The 13,130-nt window shown below is 39.2% G+C and overlaps 1 pseudogene; it reads right to left on the bottom strand.

The window, feature by feature from the left end:
* Positions 1 to 332: 332 nt before the first annotated feature.
* On the bottom strand, positions 333 to 9,285 carry LOC118837141 (annotated as a pseudogene).
* Positions 9,286 to 13,130: the final 3,845 nt, after the last annotated feature.

Below are 13,130 nucleotides of genomic sequence, written 5' to 3'. Positions count from 1 at the left end.
AGACTTGTGTCCCATAAGCACTTCTCCAAGGGCAGGAAGGGGCAAAGGCAGGGCCTCTCTCCCTTTCTCCCTTCCCCTGACTTACTGCCAGCACACCAAATGGGAAATAACAGCCTTCACACAGGCCCTGAGCCGGAGCCATGTTGTTGATTGCAGGGGCTCGCTGGGACACCCAAAGCAGAGTCATTGCAGAAGCTCAGCTGAAGGAGTTAACACCACCCATGCCTGTCATCTTCATCAAAGCTATTCCTGTAGACCATATGGACACCAAGAACATATATGAATGTCCTGTCTACAAAACCCGAATCTGTGGGCCCACGTATGTCTGGACCTTTAACCAAATGGTCATAAGGTTCTCAACTCAGAAAAAGTTCTTAATCAGTGGAGTCACCATCTTCACACACAGCTTGACATACCGACTTGGCTGCTCAAAGGTGGCTGATGACACCAAACCTGACCTTCGGTAAAGTTGCTCCTGTTCCCTGGTGGAGTTGCTGCTGTAAAGCTCGGTTCTCTGTCACAATGGCAATCTGGCCTTCCAGGTCCCGATGAACTGACCTGTATCCAAAATTAAGAGAGCCAATCAACGTGAGTCAGGGCAGACTGCTCCCTGCCAGGTACAGCCACAAGCCTTTGGCATGAAAGGTCCAACCACTCCGCCAGTATTCCTGTAGTTGTACCCGTTCCTACTGCCCTAGGCTACAGACCTCACTGTAGAACTGTCTCTCTAGGTGGACATAAGCAGCAGGGATGGCTCCTGCCACCCCCTTGGCCCCAAAGAAGCCATTCACTTCAGGTGAAGCCAACAGAATATGGTACTCAGCCCGAGTGCCCAGGACCAGATCCATGTAGGCCTGGGTTAGGTTGAAATAACCAGTAGTAAGGTAGATCTTAGCACCCCTCTCTGCCTCTGTCAGCAGTGTCTCTTTAACAATCTCATCGATTTTAATCTCAAAGGGCTTCATCTGGATCAATGGATAAATCCACGTATCAGGAGCTGGCCTCCGGTCACCAGATGCTGCTGCATCTTCCTGGGTCAAAAGAGAGTCACTGTGAAAGGTCTAAGCATGGAGCAGCTGCTGTCGGGTCCGAGCTGCGTTGATCACATCCATGACTCTTTTGTTGGCTGCCTCACAATATGCTGTCTGGTCTACTTTGTAAGGATGTACCATCCCTTCCACCATCTGTACAGTGTCATCACCCTGAAGCTGTGAGGACACATCTCCTACTGCATTCACAAGCTCTGCGAAGAAGTCAGCAATCTCTGGACAGTCCTGAAGAAACACATAGCGGTCCTGGCGATTGGTGAAGTAGGAGTCACTCAGGTTTGCACCACTCAAGATCACACTGTTGTCAAAGAGATAAACTTTAATGTGCTGAAGACCAATGGTCTCGTTGAAGCGTTCAGGAATAAGGAGACGGAGGAGCCCATGGAAGCGGGAGACACGGACCTGCTCTGGATACTTCCTCAGTAACGGGAGCAGCAGCATTGTTCGGGAGTTCTTCCTACCTCTTGAACCCCGAGTAAAATCTAAGAGAATGGAGACTTTGAGGTCTGAAGAAAAATTTGCTTGGAGTGACCTTTCTAGACTACTTTCTATACAATCCACCAGTTCCTGTTCCAAAGGACCTGTCCCAAGGTACAAAGAGGCCATCACTACACGCCTTTTGGCTGTCTTTATCTGTCCCTTCATGAGCTCAAAAAACTCAGCTGGAGAAGATAACACCTTAACGTGAGAGCTAGAAACACCAAACTCTGGAACCAAGTTTCTTATCCACTGAAACCTGTGTACCCCCTCTGGACAGAGGCAGCAAGGTGGGGAGGTAACCTGAGGAATAGGTGGGGACAACAATGGAGCCAAGAGGAGCCATGGTGACCTCTGGCCGCGGCGGTCTCTGTTCCTGTGGAGTCGGTCCGACAGATGGCTGAGGAGGGCGGCCAGCCCGGGCCGGCCAGGCAGGAGGCCCAGCAGCCGCCCTGCTTTTAAACTTTTGAGTTCAAAATTCTCTCCTCTCTTCCCTTCCCACCCACCCTCCCTAGGAAGGCAAGCAATTCAACATAGATCACACATGTATCATTATGTAAAACACTTCCAGAATGCTCATGTTGTGGAAGGCTAACCATATTTCCTTCCATCCTATACTGTCCCCTCTTTATTCAGTTTTCTCCCTTGACCCTGTTCCTTTTCAAAAGTGCTTGCTTCTGATTACCTCCTCCCCCTATCTGCCCTCCCTTGTATCATTCCCCCCCCCTTTTATTCCCTTCCTCTTACTTTCCTATGGAGTAAGATACCCAATTGAGTGTGTATGTTATTCCCTCCTCAAGTTGAATCCAATGAGAGTAAGATTCACTCATTCCCCCTCACCTGCCCCCTCTTCCCTTCCTACAGAACTGCTTTTTCTTGTCATTTTTATGTGAGATAATTTACCCCATTCTATCTCTCCCTTTCTCCTTCTCTCAATATATTCCTTTCTCACCCTTAAATTTATTTCATTTTTTTAGATATCATCCCTTCATATTCAACTCGTCATTTGCCCCCTGTCTATATTCCCTTCAATTCCCCTAACACTGAGAAAGGTCTCATGAATTACACACATCATCTTTCCATATAGGAATGTAAACATAACAGTTCAACTTTAGTAAGTCCCTTATGATTTCTCTTTCTTGTTTACCTTTTCATGCTTCTCTTGATTCTTGTATTTGAAAGTCAGATTTTCTATTCGGCTCTGGTCTTTTCATTGAGAAAGCTTAAAAGTCCTCTATTTTATTGAAAGTCCATATCTTGCCTTAAAGCATTATACTAAGTTTTTCTGGATAGGTGATTCTTGGTTTTAATCCTAGCTCCTTTGACCTCTGGAATATCATATTCCAAGTCCTTGGATGCCTTAATGTAGAAGCTGCTAGATCTTGGGTTATTCTGATTGTGTTTCCACAATATTCAAATTGTTTCTTTCTGGTTGCTTGCATTATTTTCTCCTTGACCTGGAAACTCTGGAATTTGGCAACAGTATTCCTAGGAGTTTTCTTTTGGGGATCTTTTTCAAGAGGTGATGAGTAGATTCTTTCAATTTTACGCTCTGGTTCTAGAATATCAGGGCAGTTTTCCTTGATAATTACTGGAAAGATGATGTCTAGGCTCTTTTTTATCATGGCTCTCAGGTAGTCCAATAATTTTTAAATTATCTCTGCTGGATCTATTTTCCAGGTCAGTGGTTTTTCCAATGAGATATTTCACATTGTCTTCCACTTTTTCATTCCTTTGGTTCTATCTTATAACATCTTGATTTCTCATAAAGTCACTAGCTTCTACTTGCTCCAGTCTAATTTTTAAGGTAGTATTTTCTTCAGTGGTCTTTTGGACCTCCTTTTCCATTTGGCTAATTCTGCCTTTCAAGGCATTCTTCTCCTCATTGACTTGTTGGAGCTCTTTTGACATTTGGGTTAGTCTATTCTTTAAGGTGTTATTTTCTTCAGTAATTTTTTGGGTCTCCTTTAGCAAATCATTGACTTGTTTTTCATGGTTTTCTTGCATCACTCTCATTTCTCATCCCAATTTTTCCTCTACTTCTCTTACTTGCTTCCCCAAATCCTTTTTGAGCTTGTCCATGGCCTGAAACCAATTCATATTTTTCTTGGAGGCTTTTGAAGTAGGCCCTTTGACATTGTTGACTTCTTCTGGCTGTATGTTTAGATCTTCTTCATCCCCAAAAAAGGAATCTAGAGTTTGAGTTTGAGTCTGTGTTTGAGTCTGAGTTTGTTTTTGCTGCCTGTTCATGTTCCCAGCCAACTACTTGACCCTTGAGCTTTTTGTCAGGATATGACTGCTTGTAGAGTAGAGAGTACTTTGTCCCAAGCTTTAGGGTCCAAGCACTGCTGTTTTCAGAGCTACTTCTATTCCACCATCACCCCAGACTCTGTCACAGCAGTGCTCCTCCTCCCCCAAGAACTGCCAATCAGGACCACAATACAGACCCAAGCAGAGCACAGTAAGAGAATCTGCCTTTATGCCCACAAAGTGCTCCTTGTACTCCTGCTCTGATATGCTGCTAGATTCCTCCCACCGTGTGAGTCAGGAACTCAGGAAGCAGCTAACAGCTGTAGCTCTGGAAGCAGCCTCAGGAGCTTCCTGCTGCTGCTACCACTACTGCTGCAGCACCTCCACCACCCGCGGGGCTGATGGACAGACTGCTCTGAACTCAATCCCACAGTTTTCCTCTAACCTGCTCTTTGGTGTTTGTGGGTTGAAAAATCTGGTAACTGCCACAGCTCACTGATTCATGGCCCCAAGCTCTGTTTCGGCTGGCTGACTCCAGGTCTGGTCTGTCCTGGTGTGGCCCAGGATGGGCTGGGTTCCACTTCCAGCACTGTGTGATAGACCCTTCCTGGTGACCATCCAGGCTCTTGTGGGCTGGAGACTTGTTTCCCTCTGCTATTTCATGGGTTCTACAGCTCTAGAATTTGTTTAGAGCCATTTTTACAGGTGTTTGGAGGGATTTGGGGGACAGCTTAAGCAAGTCCCTGCTTTCCAGCTTCCATCTTGGCTCTGCCCCACCTCCACTTGATATATATAACTCTTAACACAGTGGCTCACTCTGGCAGTCTCAGTAAAGCCAGCAACTCCCAGAGATGTAGGGGACCTTCCTTAATAACACACAACAAAGAAGAGGGATTGGTGGGCATGGAGAAAAGGTGGTATGTTGTAGGTTAGGGGAGGGAAATTATGATTGACCCAAGAAAGGTAGGCTGGTATTCACATAAGTCTAGTCATGCCCTCTCTAACAATTAAAGAGGCAAAGGCAGGTAACATATCTTTTGTGGATAATAACTTGGTGAAGCCAAACAAAAGATATCCACAAAGTATCGTAGGGGATGCCATCATGTGAGATAACAACCTTTCTTTCAAAATAACTTTAATCTAGCTCATCTAGATTCCTGAGCTCAACTTAAGCCAGATGGATGCAGACCTAGTTAGATTCTCAAGTTTAACTCAAGACAGGTGAAGACAGGCCCAATTGGAGAATTAAATACAGCATAAAATAAGTAACATTGTAGAATCAATACAGTAGAAATTAATACAGAATAAATCAGAGGTAATAATAATTTTGATCTTTTCACAGTACAAATACTTTTACTACAAATCTCAAAGGATTGTTTCAAGGATCAAGTGAAAGAATATATGCAAGATTTTTCAACTATAGATCTATATCAATATTAGCTTTTTTATTGTTATTATTTCTTCTATTATTCTAAAGTCTGGTGCTTTTTCATGATATAGAGGAAACTCTTAAAGTTTTTTCTGATGAATGTAAACTTTGCCAAGACTTAGTAAACTAAAAATCCTTCCACTAAAGGCCCAACGATAAATAGTATGTACTATGTGTGAGTATTATACTAAATAAGCATGGAGAGGTTTGTCACTAGAGAGATGATAGTAACTAAACTATGATTTGTTTTTTCAGCTGCAGCAACTCATTAAGACTATGGAGGCATAGTTGGGTGCTGACTATGCTAATTGAGGAACTCTTTCCATTAATAAAACTATGAATCCTTGATAAGTTATTAGCAAGTATTTCTATTTTTTCTATTGAAGACCATTTAGCTGGGGAGGAAATTCAATTTAGGATGATATAATTTCAAAACATATCAATTTATTTAGTTTTTTTAAAGGAAAAACTAAAACATTCTAATCAGAGTTTTAAAATTATGAATAGGAAACATGAAACTTTATTCAACAAATCTGATGAAAAATAAAAATGCTTTATTGCTATATTATGGTTGGTTAATAGAGATGTATTCATAGATTAATTACCATAGAATATTAGTCATTGAAAAGCAATGTTAGAAATTGTTAGAAATCATTTAGTCCAACCTGCTCATTTGATGATGAAGAAACTGAGAGAAAGATGGGAGGTGACTTGCTAAGGGTCATGAAGTCAGATAGAACTGGAAATATAATGTAGGTCCTGAGTTCTGAAAGGAAAAAGAGAATCTTAATGGATAAATATCTAATTAATTTATTTACCAATATGGCCCTTTTAAAAATGAAAAATGAAATCCAGTCATCTAGATAAAAGAAGTAAATACATTTTGCAAGAAGGTGTAATTAAACAGTTTTAATTTCGTGTTAAAACTTAAAAATATATTCATTCTTGGAATCCTGAGTGGGAGAAAAAAACAACCTAGCTTTCTAGTCTGCAAAGTGGACAAAGTTACAAGCATTTTACAGACTGGTAAGTCTACTTTCATGCAATAGTAATAATTCCTTCTTGTGGTCTTTTGGAATATTTATGCTAAGGGCTTAAATTCAGGTTACAGTTTCACAACCACAGGCATTAGTGAGTATCCACCTCTTGGTACTTTCCTTGCGGTTCTAATAAAATCAAACTAAAAGTCATATTTAAAAAGTTAAGAGGTTACCAAGCTTTATCTACTTTTTCCCCCCTGCTTTCCTACCCTATCACTTTCTGTCTCAGTGATGGAAGAAATATGTATAACGGCCCACATACTACAAATCATAGAGTTAAGGTTTGTTACCATGGTTACTTAGAGATTAAGTATAATTTCTGGTCACATTTGGAACAATGTATAAAGCTACAGAAAGGCATAGTTTAAAAAAATCTACATTGTTCTTTGTGGCTGTTATTGAATAGTTGAGCCTGAATATTTTAGCTGGTTAGAACACAGACTTAATAAAGACCAGGTTTGAACCCTGTAAAGAATGCAACTTCACAGGAAGAAAAAATCATTTGTAGGACAAAGATTGTATACATCCCTATATATTCCATAAATATGTGCCATTCCTTACAAGAGGGCGCTGGATAAGAACGTGTAGATTACTTCTTGCAAATCAATCACCATTGATGGGAGAAAAAATGGACAAAACACAACTTGCCGCTCATGAACTACTATAATCTTTAAAAGCCTAATCTTACTCATTTCAAATAGACTTAAAAAAACCAGAACTTGGGAATTTGAATCCATCTAAACCAAAGACATCCAAAAACCAACTGTCCATGTTGAGCAGAACACTGCTGTGTCTTGTTTCTGTTTACTTTTGGAGCCTGGGTCTCCCTATCTTGCCCAGGCTAGAAGTGTAGCAGACACTCACAGGCCCACCCCAATGCTCATCAGCACCAACACTTTCACCTGCTGTTTCTGACCTGACCAATTCAGCTCTCTCCCCTTAGCCTTCTGGTTAACCTCATAGGCTCAAAATTTTGATGCCAAAATTAGTGTTAAACCCAATTGGATTTAGCCCTTCTACAGCTCAGAACACCTGGTTCAAGCTATCTCTCAGCCTCAGCCTCCCTGCTATCAGGTATCATGCTAGTTATAACCTGGGCATACTAGAGAGCATCTTCCAACAGTGTATTTTTTTGGAGAAAGAGTCAAGTATCCTCATATAATTATGGAGGGAAAGGCTCTGGTATTTGGCCTTCTCCAAGTAGAAGGACTTAATAAAACTTATTACTTAAATCTTATTAATAAAACATCCTACCTCCATCATGGATCCTTTCTTAACTATTCCAGTCCCCACTGGTTTCTCCTTTCTCGCTTGTATATTCAGATTCAAACCGGTAGCTAATATTTGTAGATAGTCTAATAACTGCATGTTCTTTTTAACTTTTTCATCCCTTTTGCAACACCATTTATCAAATGGTTACTATATGTCAGGCACTGTGCTAGGCACAGGGGATAGAAACACAAAAATGAGACAGTCTCCACCCTTGAAAAGCTTAACTTCTCGAAATGGGAGACAACTCATATGGGAGAGTGGTGACCAGGGAATGGAATTTTTTGTTTGGGGCATTACTGGGTTGGTAAGTGGAGCGACAAGACAGTTGAATGGCACCCCTCCCTCCTCAAGGAATAGTTGGATTTGATTACCATTTCTAGAGAAATGGGAAGAAGAGGGTGGGGTAAGTGGCTAGGGTGCATGTGAGGAGGAGGGTACACATCCAGTGTCAGAGTAAATGGAAACATGGCTGGGGTGGATGGTCAGATGGGATAAGATGCATGGTCTGAATTTGGCTCATCCTCTTTAAAGCATTCAAGTTTGACTGAATTCTCAAGGTTCAAGGTACTCTGGGGGTCCACAGCCACTCCAAAGCAAGCCTCCATTAATGTGTTTACTTTTATTAGTCACCCAGGGCACAATGCAGTCAAAGTCAAAATAGTGGATGTAATTGTATAATGAGAGGAGGTGCAAAAGACTATCTCCTCCCTAAGACTGAGGCCCTCTCTCCTGTAATGAGTCATATCATCTCTAAGAAGACACACCTAGGGGAAAACAGGGAACCTGTAGGACTAGGGCACATGTGTGGATTAATTTACATTTAAGGAATCTACATGTAGACAGGCCATATGCCTTGGATGTTGCAGAGCAGTGATGTCATTGTGCTGATATGGCATGCAGTCTTAGCTAGGCATAGAGTTTTTGCTGAGTAGGTGAGTATGCTATACTTTTTCTTTTCCCCTTGAGTTTTTAACTATATAATTCAAAAGCAAAAATTTTGCTTGTCAACAAATAGCATATTAAAAAAGTTCATTAACTTATTAAAAATGTATTTATTGCCAAACTATGTTTTGATTAATTTTTAGGATCAATTTTGTTGTTTATCAGGATGACAAATCTATAGGCCATATTCTTTTATGTTTAAATCATGATTCTTCCATATTAATCTTAAAGTGTTTCCCCCTTTTGTTTTTATAGTTTAACATAATATGCTATAGCATTTTTGCAACTTTATGTCTTTTGGTTATTTTATTTTTTCTAAAAATGAAAAATCAATTTTAAAAATGCAATCTCCCTGCCTTCCCCCTACAAACAAATCCAGACAGTTGGCTATTACAGCAAATAAAATGCTGGGCCTGGAGTCAGAAATACCTGAATTCAAATCCAGCTTCAGATACTTAATTGCTGTATGACCTTGGGCATGTCACTTAACCTCTACGTGCTCCAGTTTCCTCTTCTGTAAAATGCGGATAACAATAGCACCTAGCACCTAAGGTTGTTGTGAGGATAAAATGAGCTTTCATATTTTATATATATATATATATATATATATATATATATGCATGTATGTATGTATGAATGAAGAGTTTTGCAAACCTTAAAAAGCCGCACAAATGCTAGCTAATTAAAAAATACTCTCGTTCCCTGCTGGTCTCTGGTAGAGGCTGTTTAATGGGTTTCTGCTAACATCTTGATCGCTGCCGGTCACTAATAGGCAGGCTTCCACTGGGCATGAGTTTGCAGAGTTGCTTCCAGCTTCTGACTTCATCTGGGGTACTCAGTGGAGGATCTTTTCCCTGTAAGAGAAAATGGAGTGGGCTCTGATATCTGCCTTTTAACTTAAAGCACAGGAGCTTAAGCTTCATCTGTCTTAGAAAGGTAGGGTCCTCACACATCTAGTATCTGACTAGGGAAAAGCCCTTAGTTAGTTGCTCCCCACCCACCCAATCCCATCCCATATATGTAGATAGACTTTATAGAATCTGAGGATCTTGATCCCAACTCATACTCACATTGATGAGTCCCATCCCACAGACCACAGCCATATCTTTCCCTCAGGTATTTAAGGTTGCCCTCAATAGGTCAGGATGATTCTCTTTTAATGCTATTGGCTCAAGCCTCCACTCCAGTGTCTTCTCCCCAATATCAATAACCAGTAATTAGCACCCCAGTGTCTTTTAGCCAAATAATATTAATAAGGTTTTTTTAAAGTGACACTTAACAGAAAGACATAGCAAAAACAGGAAAATCTGAGAATTCTCAGAACCTTGGCTAGGACAGATTTTTTTTCTCTCTAAAAGGAGATTTTTGCTTCTGTTGGGACAAACCCTTAGAATTCAGAGTAGTTAGTCAACTAAATAGTGCCCATATGTTTTAAGATTATTTTAAATTTCAGCTTCTTAGTCACTGTGATTAGTGGTTCTCTCCCAGACCTCTCATTTAGATTTAGAAATGTGTAACTCATCCTTAATGTCTTATTTCTAAATTGTACTCATTAAGCAGCATTTTGGGGGGGCCGCCCTTCCAACAAACTGACAAGTTCTGTGTAAGTTTGAGGCCTTGGAGCTTTTTTGACCTAGAGCTCTTTTAGTCTTCCAAGATGTGACAAGAGATTGCTTAATGAACCCTATCTGCACAAACATGCACAGAGTGCTTTTCTGATGCAATCTCTATGTGGACTGGAGCATGTGCAATTACTGTTTCTGGTCTGCTTTACCATGTGAATTGGAGCCATTCAATTGGCTGTTTAGTTGGAAATGAGAATATATTTAAAATGTACTAACTAAATAGCCAATGGATTTTTTCTTTCCTACCTGGCTACTATCATCGAGGGAAAACATGCTTCTGTAAGTCTCTGGATGGAGAGAGAGGCCTTGGGCTTTAATTTCTTCAACTGGGCCTATGTGATAATATGTGCTTCTGTTTTTTTTCCTCTGTATGTTTACTCTTTACAGTTTTTAGGTGACATATTGGTGAGGGCTATGACTTTGTGAGCTTTAAATGGTTGGAATAGTGAACGACTACAAAATGAGTAACAGGAGTCCAGGCTAGAGTTTACTACCAGTCAAGGCAGCCAAGGAAATGGAGCCAAGTCCAATGGTAGCTGAGATGCCAACTAGCCCAATGGTTATACCAAATTTAGAAACAAAACTGGTGGGGAAAATGCTAGAAACTACTTTAGGTTTTAGCCTACTCTCCTACTGATGAAAGTAGAGGAGAAGGTGTCCTCTAGATGTTGGAAGAAATATTTGTATTTTTTCTGTTTTTGCTATATCTTTCTGGTAAACATCACTTAAAAAAACCTTATTAATGTTATTTGGCTAAAAGATACTGGGGTACTAATTACTGGTTATTGATATTGGGGAGAATACACTGGAGTGGAGGTTTGAGCCAATAGCATTAAAAGAGAATCATCCTGACCTATTGAGGGCAACCTTAAATACCTGAGGGAAAGATATGGCTGTGGTCTGTGGGATGGGACTCATTAATGTGAGTATGAGTTGGGATCAAGATCCTCAGATTCTATGAAGTCTATCTACATATATTAATTTCCAAAAGGAAAGGCAAAAGACCAAAATCTCCCTAAGCGGAGATCCTTCAAGGCATCACCTTGCATCTCAACTGTTTAAATCCTTTGTTAAAAGTGCCTGCCTTTATTATCCAGTTTAGGTTTGTACCCTATGTAGGAGACCCTATGAGTTGGTTGCTTCAGTTATAATAGAATAGAGGTTTGGACCAGATTTGTGATTTCATTGGTTTAGGGAATTCTTAGAAAAGAAACTCTTCCAATCAATACAAATCAGCACTTGCTTTGCGACTTAGAATCTAAGAGTCTAGTCTAAGACAGGTTCAATGATTTGCCTAACATTACTATCTAGTCAGTATATGCCAGTGATGGGATTTGAACCCAAGTTTTCTTGGCTTTGAAGCCAGCACTTTGCCATACTGCCTTTTTTATAAGCAGGAAAAAAATTGTAAATAATGTGCTATATTGCTTTGATTATGGACAACTTCCAAAATATAGTCCTCCCTTAAAATGAAAAAACTATACAGATTAGTATAAAAGTTGTAATTCAATGTAATTTATAACTTTCTTGTAAAATCAATTTTATACAAAAAGAATAAATAAAAAGAACTATCAGAATTTACTATACACAATTATATAACCAAACTGAGACTTTTAAGGAAATGGATCTGTAAAAATATTAAATACTCAGATTAATAGAACATGAAAGTGATATTAAACAACTCAATCACAGACAATGAAATTGAACAATCTACAATAGAACTACCAAAGAAAAAAAGTCTTGTTGCAGACAGATTTAGAGGTGGATTGTATCAGTTAAAAACCAATTCTTGTGTTACAGAAATTAATCTCAAATAATTAAGAAAGCAAACTCTATCAAACTTCTTGTATGAGATAAATATTGTCCTATTAAACAAAGAAGGATAAAGCAAAGAAAGAGCACTGTAAACCAATATCATTAATATAAATAAATAAACAAAATCCTAGCAAAAAGATTGCAGCCATATTTTCAAAGTCATTTATTATAATCAAATTGTATTTCTACCAAATATTTATAGAGTATTTGAATTAGGAAAATAGTTAATATAATCATATTAATAATGAAACTGCCGAAAACATATAGTTATATAGATGCAGGGGAAAAGCAGCATTAGCAATATATAACATTCATTTATGCTAAGAGCTATAAAAATAGGCATATCTGTGATCATAGAAGTCTTGCATATATGTATGTAGGCACATGTATGACTATTGGTCTGTACATACATGTATATATAGACATATATGTTTATAAAAATGAGCATTATTTGCAATGGAGAAATACTAGATACTCTCCCAATAAATCCTTAGATAAATCAAGGATACACCCTCTTCATATTGTTATTTTGAAGAGTTCTAGTGATAGCAAAAAGACAAAAGAAAGAAAGTCAAGGACTGAACACAGGCAAAGAGGAAAGGAAATTCTTTTTATTTGCTGAGGGGATGATGATTTATCTAGAAAATCTCAGAGAATCATCAAAGAAATGAATTGTGATAATTGATAGCATCATAAAAATAGTAGGACACAAAACATCCACAAAAAAATCATCACCATTTCAATATAGCAATAACAAATGCCAGAGAGAAATAATAGAAAGGGAATTCCTATCCACAATAACTTTAAAATGCATTAAGTAGCTGGCAGTCAATTAATTACAACAAATGACACATATGATTGTAATAACAACCACACTGGCATACTGAGGATGGCTGCTAGTGCAGGTTCTTTGATTTGCTTTACTAAGGAAAGATAGCTGTTTCAAGGGTCAACTATCTTTCTTTAATTAAACATGAATATATCATTCACTTAGTTCAGAGGAAAAAGTCAGCACCCTGAACTTCAGAACAAATACAAACAGAAATTACAAACATAAAAAAAAAAACACAAATCAACAGACAGGCTTCTAACTGTCTGACTATAGCAATACATACAGTTACCAGAGAGAGAAGCAGCAACATCTGGGTTTTCAAAGCCATGGGGGCTCCTTAATGGCTACCCTGAATTTTGTCTGGCCAAATCACATGAACACTCTTCCAATGAGTGAGCC

This window comes from Trichosurus vulpecula, chromosome 2 (genome assembly GCF_011100635.1).
Source record: "Trichosurus vulpecula isolate mTriVul1 chromosome 2, mTriVul1.pri, whole genome shotgun sequence".
Lineage (NCBI taxonomy): Eukaryota > Metazoa > Chordata > Mammalia > Diprotodontia > Phalangeridae > Trichosurus > Trichosurus vulpecula.
This window is presented reverse-complemented; position numbering and strand designations above follow the sequence as displayed.